The sequence below is a fragment of the Petromyzon marinus genome, chromosome 83, assembly GCF_048934315.1.
Source record: "Petromyzon marinus isolate PM22_M1 ecotype Great Lakes invasive population chromosome 83, UKy_Petmar_22M1.pri1.0, whole genome shotgun sequence".
Lineage (NCBI taxonomy): Eukaryota > Metazoa > Chordata > Hyperoartia > Petromyzontiformes > Petromyzontidae > Petromyzon > Petromyzon marinus.
In genome coordinates this window covers 5,032,548-5,045,288 of record NC_133748.1, presented here as the reverse complement: position 1 = coordinate 5,045,288, position 12,741 = coordinate 5,032,548, and the positions used below count along the sequence as shown (strand labels likewise).

Genomic DNA, 12,741 nt, shown 5'->3' with positions numbered 1-12,741 from the left:
GTAAGGTTATGCAATTAACGAAAATGACTGAAATACGTCTAAACGACCGTATTCATAGAACTCAAGGGACAGAACAATGCTTTTCATGATGAGCTAATAGGTAACGCACCACCTTGGGATGGCAACCCTTTTCGAAACACAAAGATAACTTTTTGGAGCAACCTTATTAGTACCAATATGCGTGTTGTGTGTGTGGGTGTGTTGTCTTCTTGCTAACTGTTGAGTTAGCGGCTTCCGAAGTGTTGCGTTTCTTGTACCTAAAATACCTTGGGTCCCCAAAAGGGGTGCTGGGTCGGCATGTGTGTCGAACACAAGGCGCTCTCGGCTGCTTCGTCAGTCTCTCTCCACCGCTGGGGTGGTTGCCGAGTTGGCACGCTGGACACGATGTCAGCGGTGCCCGTGCTGGCAGGGATGATGGGTCTGGCTCAGTCTGCGTCGATGTGCGCGATCATCTCGTCGTCAGACACCGCTCGCAGCTCGTCCGCTGGTTGCTGTGCGTCACCCCCCTTGGCATCAGACACTGTTGATCCTTGTAGACTTTGGAGCGACTTGGAGAAACAGCGCCTGTCGTCTCCCCCCCCCCCCCCCTCTTTCAGTTGTCTGTACGACTCGTGCTGCACAGAGGACACGCTACAGATCAACTAAACTTCGCCTGTGGGTTTCGATTTAAAGGGGCACTCTCACAATTGTGGTTGCACCAGTTTTCCCTCAAAGGGTTGACTTTGATTGGAGCACAATCGGAACGATTGTCACTCTATGATCGTATGTGTTGGCTGTACACAGTGACCTCACCACCGGGAATAGTAATGCTACTGCACTCTTCCCCACGTTTGTATTGTAATACTGGGAGCACCAGCCTTGGCTGGCAGCCTCTCTCAATGATGCAAAAAAACCTCTCCATGATGCCGGGCTTCTGCTGATGCAGAGCTCCTTATGAATTTGCCAGTCACGAGGGCAATCCCCGGAGCCTGCCACTCAGTACTTCGTCTTTCGTATGGCATTGTGAAAAGCAACGGTTTAATTTTTAATGATCGTCATAAATTAATGCAAAGGTTCCTCATCCAGTCCAATGATGTGGTTGACAGTGTGGATTTCAGCGATACCGCCAGGATGTGCATGGATGGAGCATTCATCGGTGACGTGCTCGATGGTTTGGATTTCTCCACAGTCGCAGTTAAGCGATTCTTTGAGCAGTACTGATTTATGTTCTTGCGTTCTTCCTTATCTGAATTTTTCCACCTCAGGCTTTTTCCTCACAAAGGGGTAGCTATTTTCCTTTTGAAGTCGCTTGGGCTGTTTGTTGTCCGGATGTCTTTATTACCGCCATGTTTCCATTCACATTTTGGGCAGCGTTCCCCACATTCCCATCATGGGTTGGAAATGTAAAAAAAATTTTGTATCAGACTTGCGGTCTCTCTCAAAAAGGGGCACTGTGACTTTGAAGTCGTGACCTATTGTGTAAGGGTGTGTTTTGCTGTCGCCATGTTTTCCGTCCTCTCATCACGGGTTGAAAGTATAAAAAAGTACACTTCTTATAGCTTGGAACCGTACCACTTTCTGCAGTTTTGACTCTGCAAGCGACTCAAAGTACGTTTTGAGCAGAGTTCACAGCACTCACGTCACGGTTTGGAATTCTTGCGTGGTATTTGATATATTAGGGGGAGGCGCCCCCTGCATACATAATTTACTGCTACCATGTGCTGTGAGCTACTGGAAGACCAAGGCAGTCAGTGAGGCTCTGATCCTCTGGAATACGTATTATCTTGGTCGTGTGTGATTGACATATTTTGCATTGTATCTCTTCTGAATGCCCATAGGTCAAACTGTCATAATTATGATTTGGTTCATGCTTAACCAAGATTTGTGGTATACCATAGTTATTACCAAGAATATTCTGAGGATTTTATTAACCTTTGTTCCCCATCTGTATCACCAGGGATCCGTGCTTCTTTCAAGTTATATTTTGATATCCTGAGGTTGAAGATATAGCTAAGCTTCAAACCTTTTTGTTGTATTTTAAAAACCCCAGTCAGCTCATAATGATTAACTGCCCTTCGGTGGATTTCACTGTCCAAGGGAGGTTCTTGACCCCTGCTGTTTCCGCCTTATGTTTGTTTTATTGTGGGTTGTTTCCTTTATGGCGGCCGGGGATTACCCGCAGAATCTCATTAGCCCCCCTTGGGTTTGCCGTTTTTTTATTACATTTTATGAAGTCCCCAGCAGGCTTGTGAGTAATTATCCTCTAGTTGTCTTTTGTGTGGCAAGGGAGGAGGCAGCGGAGGGGGGGGACTGACCCTTTCCGTGCCCAAGCGCTACATCCCGATCAAAATTATTACAAAAAATAGGCAGAATCACTATTAATATAAAATTTTGGAAAAGGCATATATGCAACATGCTGTTCAAGTGTGTGTGATGAGATGTGATACAACACTCCGATTTGCTGAGGCGACTAAGCAAGCACCAGATAAATGCTAATATTATGAAAACATTGTGAATGCTTGGCTCTGGCTCCTGGATAGAGATCTACCCAACCGCCAGGTCCGCAAATACTGGCCGCTCTTCCTTTGCAGGGTTGAACCTAGAAATTGAGTGTTAAACTTCACGTTCTTTTCATTAAAGACCTGTGACAAAGGTGAATCTATTGCAGCTCCATTGTCTCAAGCTTACTCATCTACCCGGACTCTATTTTACTTTGTATTGTCTAAGAAGTCCACCCACACCTCCACTTCCACAAACTGCTCGGAGTTGCCACGCTCTGCTTCACAGTCAGAATTCTCCTCCTGCTTCACGTTGCCTCCATCGATGTGAAGGTCCGATTTTGCAGTTGAATCTTCATTTTCACATTTTACTGTCACTTCTTTGCTCTTCACCATCACTTCTTCACATTTCACTTTCACTTCATCGCTCTTCACCATCACTTCTTCACATTTTACCTTCACTTCTTCGCTTGTCACCATCACTTCACATTTCACCTTCGTCTCTTCAAATTTCACCTTGATACAATTCATAGTGTCCAAGCTGGAATTTACTTCTGGTTCTTTTTTCAGGAGGGATGGGCTCATTGCAGCACTTTGACTTTCACAAGTCGATTTCAGACTACATTCCTTGGGGATCTTCTGATGCCTGTGTGTCCTCTGGTGTCTATGAAGAACTGATGGCCAATCAAATGCCTTCTCACACATAGTGCACTTGAAGGGTTTCTCTCCTGTGTGTGTTCTCTGGTGTCTTTCAAGATGCGATGAACCTGAAAATTCCTTCCCACACACACTGCACTTGAAAGGTTTCTCTCTCGTGTGTGTTCTCTGGTGGTTCTGAAGAGTAGATGACTGTGCAAACGCCTTCCCGCACAGAGTGCACCTGAAGGGTTTCTCTCCTGTGTGTGTTCTCTGGTGCATTTTAAGATAAAATGAAATTGAAAATGCCTTCCCACACACACTACACTTGAAGGGTTTCTCTCCTGTGTGTGTTCTCTGGTGCATTTTAAGATAAAATGAACTTGAAAATGCCTTCTCACACCAACTGCACTTGAAAGGTTTCTCTCCTGTGTGTGATCTGTGGTGGATCTGAAGAGCTGATGGCCATGAAAATGTCTTCCCGCACACAGTGCACTTGAAGGGTTTCTCTCCTGTGTGAGTACTCTGGTGCTGTGTCAAATTTCCAGTACGATCCATGCTGTATGCACACTGGTCGCAATGTTTCCTTTTTGTACCGAGCTGCGCCGAGTGCCTTTGCTCAATCAGACCAATTCTGCAGAGCAAGTATCAGAGGAAGCGTCAGCTGCAGACAGAAAAAAACATATCCACACCATCTACGTCAGTATCGAGGCAGAGAGGAATGAATACATACACAGTCACACGTCTAGACTTAATAATATATTAATGATATTCCTCAATTCATCACACGGGCTGTTAAGGTACACAATGAGGGCAAGTTGTCAGAAACATGCCCGGAAGCCCGAGTATCTTCAAATCTCCAAGCACACAATTTAGGCTGTCTAGCTACGAAAGGCATATTTATTTAAGAAAAATTCAGCTAACATAGCAAAGGGTGTTGAAAATAATACTATTTTTATTTTGCAGAAATGAATAAATTAATATTCTTTGGGTCCTTCGTTAAAGGCACGTAGATAGAAAAAATATAATAAAATAATAATATCATGACGTTTAGATCGCAACACAAGCAATCGTCATCAGGTGAGAGCTGCTGAGGCAGGAAAAACATATGGCAGGAGCACTGCTAAGGCAGGGATTTAAAGGTCAGAGATGGGTGTAGCCAAAGGGTCAGTGGGTGGGGCTAGATATGAAATTTGCATGTAAATGTAAGATAGGAGACATCTTATTCTTAGTTTTTCGGTAAAGTCACGTTGAAGAGAAACAACAAAATAATAAAATATATATAAAACAATAAAACATTCTCACGGCGTTTCGACCATAACTCAAACGGTCATCTTCAGGTGTGTTGGTTTGCATAAATGTATTTTTAAACGGCGCATTTATTTATTTATAAAAAAACGTTAGCGTCACGCGCAGCGATTTGGCAGTTTACCCAGGACTAGTCCATCTATATTTTGAAAAGAGGAGGGGGGAGACGAAATTTTTTATAATGTATGCTGTCTGAAAGCCAATGTAAGCGTGAACAATCAATTAAGAACTGAAATGGTTTATCAAATCTTTCCAATGATTGCTAAGATAGAATCCATCTTCTCGGTTGAAATTGTCTCTGTGCTTGTATATGTGGATAGCCTCATGAACGAATCTCTCATGGAAGCCAGATGGCTTACAAAGAACCTCTGTCTTGGAAAAGTCAATGGCATGTGAGCCTACTGAATTAGAACAATGATCTGCTACGGCCGAGGTGTTGGTCCAACCGTGTTTAAGGTCTGCTTTGTGTTCACGAATGCGGTCCGAGACATGGCGTTTGGTTTCTCCAATGTAACTACTACCACAGAGGCAACTTAGTTTGTAGACACCAGGGTATGGTATGTCCGGAATCACATCTTTTACAGACGGAACCAGATCACGGATTTTATGTAATGTGTTGAAACGGACCTGGATCTTGTGTTTATTCAAGATTTTGGAGATCTTTTTTTTTTTCACGTAACTTTAAGATCCTTCAACAAACTCCGGGATAAGAAAGCTCAGCTGATCGAGTCTCTCACCTTCCTGAAGAGATGCCGAAACTCTGGGGTAATACCAATCGCATTTACACTGACCTCTGCTGCTGTAACTTCTTCTAATGCGAAACGAATTCTTTTCAAAACCAGCTTAGCTCTTATCTCAGAAAAAATCAGACTTATACGCACAGAACTAGATCAGTTAGACAAGACACTCTACAAATCACACTTATCATTGACGGCAATAATGTCCACATCGGATTGGGAACATGTAGACAATATGACTGCCTCTTCAGCTGCTACTATGTCGACCAAATGTAAGGAAAACCTGATTTCCAAATTTAACCTCCTCTTCAACAAAAGACCGGACCCACACACCAAAAAGTTAGACGTTAATAAAGTCGTAATTAATCGCAGTAACAGTTCTATTTCCGATGGTCTGAAATCCGTTTTAGCTAAAGGTCTAAACTTTGCAGTCACACCTAAACACATACCAGTTAATGATATAATTGCCCAAGTAGACGTTGCTCTCAGGGGCCTGGGTCACATCGCTGCAGACGTAGCAAGATCTGAAATCGCTGCAACCCTCAAAAACGCTAAGATGCCAGCTAGCAACCTCAGCAAAGATGAGCGTTTAGAATTATATAAATTAAAAAAGAGGAATGATATTGTAGTTCTCTCAGCTGACAAAGGCAATGCTACTGTCATCATGGATAAAATAGAATACAACAACAAAATTAAAGAATTACTCGACGATGGTAGTTATACAAAAATAAAAAGAGATCCCACCAACAGCCTCGTCACACAAACCAACAAAATAATTTCTGATTCAACCGCATTAATTGATCAATCTAAACAGTTTTCGTTGAAACCTTCTGCTGCCAGGCCACCAAGATTATACGGCTTACCAAAAATACATAAAGTTGATACACCTCTTCGTCCCATAGTCTCTACTATCAGCTCCCCCACCTACAAACTAGCTCGTTTTTTGTCTGAAATCCTGCGTCCTTTCACTGGAAAGACCACCTCTGCGGTACAAAATTCTACTCACCTGGTATCGACAATCAAGGGTATTTCCCTGTCCCCAGACGACCTGCTTGTCAGTTTTGATGTAGTTTCCTTATTCACCAAGGTTCCTGTACCTGACACCATTGCAATCATTGAAAACTTGGTTCATCAAGGACTAAACACTGAGGTACCCCCCCCTGGCGAGACACTGTTTAACCAATACATACTTCACTTGGAATGGAACTTTCTACAAACAAACTAAGGGCACCCCAATGGGCTCCCCCCTTTCTCCAGTTATAGCTAACATTTTCATGGAGAAATTTGAGACTGACACCATCCAGACTGCCACTCTGCGCCCAACCTTATGGAAGAGGTACGTGGATGACACTTTTGTCATCTGGCCACATGGCCGGCCTGCTCTAGACCAATTCTTCGACCACATCAATTCCATATACCCAGCCATCAGATTTACCATGGAAGTCGAAATAGATGGCAAGATACCTTTTTTGGATGTCCTAATTAAAAAGAGACCTGATGGTTCAATGAGCCACTCTGTCTACAGGAAAGCTACCCATACGGATGCTTATCTGAAACCGGATTCCCACTAGGAACACATAAGCAGTGAACTCAAGCACGTACACCAAGCTCTTAGGGCTAATGGTTACTCCGACTATACAATCCGCAAAGCTATCACTCAAACCATGAAGAAGAACCCTCTTGAGGAGCCTTTCAAAACCACCACTTTACCCTACATTGCTGGGATCACAAAAAATATCTCCAAAATCTTGAATAAACACAAGATCCAGGTCCGTTTCAACACATTACATAAAATCCGTGATCTGGTTCCGTCTGTAAAAGATGTGATTCCGGACATACAATACCCTGGTGTCTACAAACTAAGTTGCCTCTGTGGTAGTAGTTACATTGGAGAAACCAAACGCCATGTCTCGGACCGCATTCGTGAACACAAAGCAGACCTTAAACACGGTAGGACCAACACCTCGGCCGTAGCAGATCATTGTTCTAATTCAGTAGGCTCACATGCCATTGACTTTTCCAAGACAGAGGTTCTTTGTAAGCCATCTGGCTTCCATGAGAGATTCGTTCATGTGGCTATCCACATATACAAGCACAGACAATTTCAACCAAGAAGATGGATTCTATCTTAGCAATCATTGGAAAGATTTGATAAACCATTTCAGTTCTTAATTGATTGTTCACGCTTACATTGGCTTTCAGACAGCATACATTATAAAAAAATTCGTCTCCCCCCTCCTCTTTTCAAAATATAGATGGACTAGTCCTGGGTAAACTGCCAAATCGCTGCGCGTGACGCTAACGTTTTTTATAAATAAATAAATGCGCCGTTTAAAAATACATTTATGCAAACCAACACACCTGAAGATGACCGTTTGAGTTATGGTCGAAACGTCGTGAGAATTTTTTTATTGTTTTATACATATTTTATTATTTTGTTGTTTCTCTTCAACGTGACTTTACCGAAAAAACATAGAATATGAATTACTGCAGTCACGAAAGCTTTAAATCAAAATTTAGGAGACATCTTGATAAACGAAGTTGTGGGGGTGGCCATTGTATTGTGAGATTAGCATGTCAATGTAAGAAATTTGCTTGTAAATGTAAGCTAGGGAGAGCTCGGACATTGCCACATGGAGGTGGATAAAGTAATGTTCAATCGAAATTTCGAGGTGTGAAGCCAGGCTCAGATTTTCTTGAATGCTCGGATGAACAGATCTAACTTCAGCTGCATATGTGCTGAGATATTTTCCTGACCATTTCCATTCTTACAAAAAGTTCCAGAGGAAAACTAAAATAAACTATTCTTTTGATTTAAGCTCCTTGTTCAATGGTTAATATACTTTACTACAAATACAATCTTGACACTGTCACACACTGGCATGGGAAATAGGTGGTGGTGTGTCCAGAACCATTCCTTGCGCCTTCATCTGCTCAGTATTAATGCTTCCTCACTTCACCATGTAATTAATTTAAGATCAATCGACATAGCAGAGGCCTACAATAAGTTCAGCTTTCACTTGTCAATCGTGTTTGCTGTTGGCAATAATCAATCTATTTGTTGAGTTCATAATGTAATGAAATAACTGCACCACTGCTGCCCATAAAGATAAACTATTAAATACACGTACATTTCACATAGATCATTAACATATTCGAAAAAAAAATCCACTATTCATGACTAATTGGAAGTAACCTTATCACAGTGCCAATACCATGATAGGTGCAATTTAACGCCATGTAAGTGGCCTTAAATTTGTCTCAGATGGACTAGACCTTGGCGATGGACACTCACAGCTTTGTATGGAGCAAAATTCTAGGCACCTTCCACACATGATAATGGGTTTGTCCCCTTTTGTTCTGGCAACAAACCAGGTGTTAAGATGTTAAACCACCAAACTGAAACCTTTTACAATCATGTCTGCGTTAACCACTGCTTGTGGTCAGAATGCAAAAAAAAACACTGATAATATATGCATTGTCTTTGAAACTGATTGGTCCACACCAGACAGCTTTCTTTTGAGCCTCATCTCAAACGGTGTTAGACCAGAGGACGCCAAAAGGCGTACAGCACAAAGACAATGCACTATCAGAATATTGAGAGCTCGGTGAGCATCTACATCATGGGACCTCCTTTGCCAGTACCAAACAGTATTACACAGTCTAATGAAAGAATGCTGCTCAACTAATTTTAAGTGAGACTTTGGCTGCAAAACCAGAGCTGGTCGTGAACACATTAACCAAGTATGGGAGCTCCTCCAACACTTATAGAATTGCCTGATTATTAATAGAGAGTTGAGCAGGTGCAGTGTTGTATAACATGAAATTCCCAGGGAGGTGATTTATTTTCGTGGAACATATGCAAGTCCCCATTTCGTGATGAAATTCTCCAGGTACAGAATAAGATTCCCTAATTCCATCTCATTAAGTAGCCATTGTAGGAGCAGCTTTCTTGTACCAGAAAATAAGCTACGCCTTAAACTTGTGGGAGCAATAAGTCTGACGCGTGTTTGAGGTGTCTTAAATCAAACTGTTTCTTTATTTCTTAGTTGCACAAAAACGAGCGTTTTCTAAAGTTATATATTCGCCTGTTCACATACTCTATCACTTCGTCACACGTATTGTGCACGGTCAAAAGACTGTATCCACTCGCTCTGTTGTATACGGCCCTTTTTCCACAATGAAATCAATAATAATATTTGCCGATATATATTTTTATAGTAACCGAAATACCTAAATAACAAACCCAGCTTCACAGCAAACAGTAGATGGAGGTCATAACAGGGCCATTAAACCATAAATTCCGGGGTAAAAGGGGGGACACAGACCCCCCTCCCCTCACAAACAACAGACGGCCAGGAGATGAGCCATAAAGGGTAATAAACCAAGGAACCACTAACGAAGCGGGAGGAAAATTCCGGGCATCAAAGACTCCCTCCGGGAGTGGGTAGACAAACCGACGCCAGGGACAAGCGAGTTTAAACAATTTTCCTCTTATTTGCTATTAAAACAACGGTTAAAGTTCTAAATTCAACAACAAGAATAAGCTAACATTATCGATCATCACACTCGCTCCAATTAAAAACCAGGCCACAATCTACATCAGTGAATCATTACCCATTTATTAATTCGATACTAAATGTTAAGTTCACCTTTAATAATTTTCTACACGACCTGACCGAAGCACCAAGAATATCTTCTTTGGTTCTTTCGGTAAAGTCACGTAGAATGAGAATAAAATAATAAATTGATAAAATAAAATAACACAATAATATTCTCACGACGTTTCGGCTACAACACAAGCGGCCTTCATCAGGTGAAGGGACGAGACTGTCTGGTAGGACAGCGCTGGAGTGAATAGTTCTGGTAGTCAGGGTAGTCCTAAGTCAAAACGAATTCTCTAACCTCAGGACATCAGGAATAAAATAAAATAAATGATAACTCACACATAATAGCACGGACCTCCAGCATACAGACGAGGAGCAAAGTTAATACAATGTTAAATCACGAATCTTGGGGAACATAAACAATATTAATGATGCAGTGTTAAATCCAGGGTTGTCCAGAAGAGATGAGGCAAACAGGTCAAGCTTACGAAACCAGGATAAACTGTGTTCCAGAGAGACCCCGGCCACCTTTGTCTTCCCGCAGCACAGGAGAGAAAGGAATTTAACATCAGAGCGAGATCAAAGGAATTCCCCTGGCAGCTTCCAGACAGCGAAGCTGAGCGGACAAGTAATTAACTGAAAAGCCCGGCCACAATACAGTGTCATACATAACATTAATACTAACAATAAAACATAATAAAATTCTCACGACGTTTTGGCCACAACACAAGTAGCCTTCTTCAGGTGAAGAAACAGGACTGTCCAGAAGACAGCGCTTGAGTGAATACTGCCAAGCATGGACAGCGTCTTTTAAGCTGTGTAGGAGGAATTAACATATGAATTAGCATGTTACTATGAGGGACAAGCTTCGGAACGGAGGAGGGGGGGGGGGGTAAAAATCAGAAAACAGCCACGGTGCGCTGCTCTGTCCTGTGTTGCATTATAACTATGCTATAAGCTGGACTACTATACAATACAATATTATACCTTCCAATCTAAACTACATGGTATAATATCATATCCATAGACAAATTCCACCTTTGAATTATACAATGCGTTACAAGACACTACCCTATACTTTGTATTGTATAGTAGTCCAGTTTATAGCATAGTTATAACGCAACACAGGATAGAGCAGCGCACCGTAGCTGTTTTCTTCTTTTTTACCCCCCCCCTCCTCCGTTCCAAAGCTTGTCCCTCATATTAACATGCTAATTCATATGTTAATTCCTCCTACACAGCTTAAAAGACGCTGTCCATGCTTGGCAGTGTTCACTCAAGCGCTGTCTTCTGGACAGTCGTGAGAACTTTATTTGATCATGTTTTATTTTTATTATTTTATTTCCATTCTACGTGACTTTACCGAAAGAACCAAGAAGATGAATCCCTGCAGTCATGAAAGCTTTAAATCGAAAATGAATACTAACATTATTCACCTAAAATTACGATGCACCTTGCCCGCTACCCTACCTTGCAAACACCAAGGAATACAAATTCCAACAGTCAAGGAACTTACACCTTAAACTCAGGATATAAAAATAATAACTCCATCACCACAACGCGAATCTCTGTATACAGACGGGGAAACGAAAATTAATACTACTGAGGAAGGGTCAGGATGATGGAGTAAATCACAAACCTTGTTAAACATAAAATGATATTTGAGCGACGTTAAACCGAGGGCTAGCCAGAGAGAGAGAGAGAGAGCCTCCCGACCGTCTTTGTCTTCCCACAGCACGTGATAAGAATATGCATATGCTCAAGAGATCAGCTCCTCGTGAAAATAAAAATCAAATACCACGATGGAAAACTACTACAATACCTTGAGTCACAGACAGAATCATAACTGCGAGTGGTACGGTACCAAACTATGATGGAATAAATGTTAACTTTAAAAGCCTTAACCCACCCTTTGTGCGTAGAGAAAGCCACACAGGGAGGGCTCGACCGGACGAGAAGGTTCGCCCCCTCCCCGCAGAATGGTATAATGCAGACAGAGGGACGCCTTCGGGACGATTTGAAGTATCTGGGCCCTCTTGATGGCGGGATGGCTTGAGGGAGGTGACGAAACCATGCTTTGATGACTCATTACGCCAATATCCCAATCCCAACATCCCAATCCCACGACACACAGCTAGATCAAAAGGAGCTCCGCCCCTTGTGAGAAGGCGGAGCCAGAAGGAGAAATTTTGACATAAAAGAGAGGCCCGCGAGCATTGAATCTATCAGCGACCAGCAGATCAGCTAAGTATCAGCCAGCGGAAGAAGACGGCGACCAACCTGAAGACCAGCCAACCACCGACGCAGAAGGCTCTACAATCGCCAGAATGGCGAGACTCGCTACTTAGCGACATGCTACGCCGTGCTAATGCAGCACCATCAGAAGAAGTATCGCTCTAAAAGCATTCCGCTCTGAACCTCGACTCTCAAGAGTCACTGCAGTGATAGCTAAGCTGACGAGAATCCCAGCATCAGCCACCAGAGGGCGTTCATCGCCAGAGAGAGCACCACCAAGCGACGCCGATGGCGAACACCGTTCTAGCTGCAGCGGACGAGCTGTTAGTGCCACCTGCCAACGGATCATCGCGCCGACAGCACCGTGTTAACTCGTCCACCTGCTGTGGGGGAAGACCCCGCCATTCGTATGATATGCACTCTACCCCACACTGCCACCACATCACCTGGCGTCTGCTCGACGCAAATAATTGATTCCTTACACTGGCCCACTCAACCAATCAATATAACTAAAAAAATACACGAATCATTAACAAGAAATCATTAACAAGTCCTCAAATACGTGACCAATCAGTGGCCGTGAAGGCATCGCGGCTCACCGAGTGATAACAATCCGTCGTTTATAAGTACACTAGCGGGAAGTGCCCGGCGTTGCCCGGGCGAAAAAGGCAGACACACACATGGACTTACACACAGACATCGACCCACACGCACACACACACACATATGGTTAAAACCAGG

General features: G+C 42.8%; 1 long non-coding RNA gene across 1 annotated transcript in view; it reads right to left on the bottom strand.

Annotated features, from left to right (window-relative positions):
• Window positions 1-1,006: 1,006 nt before the first annotated feature.
• The window catches only part of LOC116958806 (uncharacterized), a 31,061-nt gene continuing 19,326 nt past the window's right edge, over window positions 1,007-12,741 (bottom strand). The window contains exon 2 of the long non-coding RNA XR_012931265.1: window positions 1,007-3,777. This is a non-coding gene — a long non-coding RNA (uncharacterized LOC116958806). The remainder of the gene's footprint in view (window positions 3,778-12,741) is intronic.